We start from the raw sequence: 2,362 nt of genomic DNA on the forward strand, positions 1-2,362 counted from the left end.
GGTGCTAATTTGGTGAAAACCAAGGTGAGCTTTAATTGCCAAGAGAAGGACTTGTTGGTCCCACTTAGACTCGTCATAGGTCTGTTTGGAACAAGATCGTTCTTGTTTGCCCAGTGCAGAACGTGCTTGAGGCCTGGAAGCGGGAAGCTCTCAATAGCTTTTTGAAAGCCTAGAGTATTGAATCATCCCTGATGAACAACATTTGAGGGTTTATGTCAGGACGAATGAGCCAAAACATGTTGATTCAATTTCCACCAGGTTATGCCCACTTTCAAAACTGGCTGTGTAAAGTTCATGCTGAAATATATTTGGGGGATTCAGTTGCACCAACTATAATGAATTGGTGGGGGTTGGGGGAAGGGGGATGAGTGACTTGTCTGCTGCTTAGCCAACCCTGGCTCTAATTAGCCCATCAGCAGTAATGACTGGAAGGGGGTCAACCAAGGTGGGCTCCCCTTGCCGAAGAGCACAAGTACCTGCTGCTGATAGAACATGCCGTTGGAACTGGAGGGAAACAGGGAAGAGGCACTTGGTGGGTCTCCTCTGTAGCTTTCCCAATCTGTCTGCTTCGAGAGCATGGCTTTCAGATAATAGTATATCTCTCCAAGAGAGGAGAAAGTGAGGCTGGTGACTTTGCACAGCCCTCCCTCACTCAAATCCAAGTCAATTGCAAGTCCTGTTATCATCTCCCTGATGTCATGGTCCTCTTTGAGAAATAAAGACAAACCATACACACACACACACACACACACACACACACACACACACACATCTCTCCATGTGGTATAGCAGGGTAAGGCTCAGATGAGAGGTTAGTTCTTGGTCACCAGACATAAAGAAAGTCAGAATCTCTTGGCGTAGTAGATAGAGCAGTGGAGTCCCAAGTCAAAGGATCTGAGTTTGAATCCTGCCTCTGTTCCTTATGACCTATGTGACTTTGAACAAGGCATTTCCCTTCTCTTGGCCTCAGTTTCCTCCTCTGTAAAGTGAGGGGATTCAGCTAGATGATCACCAACGTTCCTCCAAGTTCTAACATCCAGTATTTCTGGAAGACTGATCTCACCTTAGAAGTTGACCGTGCTTGCTTTGGCAGCACTAATACTAAAATTGGAAGGACAGAGAGAAGATTAGCATGACCCCTGTACAAGGATAACACACAAACTTGGGAAGTGTCCCATATTTTTATATCTCAAGGAAGCCATTGATATTGGAAGAAAGTCCCCATATGCTCCAAAATATTCATAACAGCACCTTTTGTGATGGCTAAGAATTGGAAACAACTCAGATGTCCCTCAATTGGGAATGTCTAAACGAATTGTGGTACATGAATATAATGGAATATTACTGCACTGTAAGAAGCTCTGGGTGTCATGAATACAGAGAAGACTGGAAAGATCTATATGAACTGATGCTGAGTGAAGTAAGCAGAGCTAAGAGAATAACATACACACTAACTACAGCAGTATAAGTGGAAAGAACAATAATGCACCAAGAATTTAAAAATACATGGAACAAAATTATAATGATGAAGCAGGACTTGAATGAAGAGATATGAGAAGACATCCTGCAACTCACCCCTTCATGGAGATCCACAGATGTTATACATTGTGTGTGTTTCCAGACGTTTTCAATGTATAATCAGTTGTGCTAACTTTCTTTCCTCTTCAAAAAAATACTATTTGTGGTATGGCATTCTGGAGTGGAGGGTGGGGGACAATGCTTAGAATAACTGTGATGATGCAAGAAAAAATATCAAAAAATGAAGAAGAGGAGGAAGGAGAGGAAGAAGAAAAGGAGGGGAGGAAGAAGAAGAAAAGGAAGAAGAGGAAAAGTGAGGAGGAGGAAGAGAGGAAGAAGGAGAAGAAGACCATCTGAATCAAATGGGAAATTCTAGAGAAACAAACAGTCTCCATACCATGAGGCTATATTTCCAACATTTCTCTCCTAGGTCACACATAGGGTACCCTCCAAAAGTCCCTAAGGGTCTTCATCATTTCTCACCCTGCCCACTTCACCTTCTTTGTGATTCTCTTTCTTACTCCTCAGCTTATAGTGGGCACATATCTGCTCAAAATCCTTCATCAGGTTCCCATTACCTACTGGATAAAATACACGCTCCTTCAACTGCTCTGCAGAAAGTTGGCTCCAATCCTCCTCTTCAGCCTTATTACACGTACCTCCCCCCATGCATTTTACCATACAGCCAAATAGCTTCTCATAGTTCCCTGATCTTACCCTCTCTTTTCTCACCTCTGTGCATTCATGTATTTCATTCTCTATGCCTGGAACCCACTCCACCTCAGATATGAAATTTCTCAAGGCTACCCCTCTACTCTTATGCCTTTCCTGATGCCTGAAGCTG

General features: G+C 43.3%; 1 non-coding gene across 1 annotated transcript; it reads left to right on the top strand.

Moving 5' to 3' along the window:
* Window positions 1-1,077: 1,077 nt before the first annotated feature.
* LOC138151511 (U6 spliceosomal RNA) lies at window positions 1,078-1,184 on the top strand. Its single transcript, XR_011165847.1, has one exon. It is a non-coding gene; the product is annotated as a U6 spliceosomal RNA (small nuclear RNA).
* Window positions 1,185-2,362: the final 1,178 nt, after the last annotated feature.

Source organism: Petaurus breviceps, unplaced genomic scaffold (genome assembly GCF_028583685.1).
Source record: "Petaurus breviceps papuanus isolate PSGF00001 unplaced genomic scaffold, PetGlider_PUasm1.0 140, whole genome shotgun sequence".
Lineage (NCBI taxonomy): Eukaryota > Metazoa > Chordata > Mammalia > Diprotodontia > Petauridae > Petaurus > Petaurus breviceps.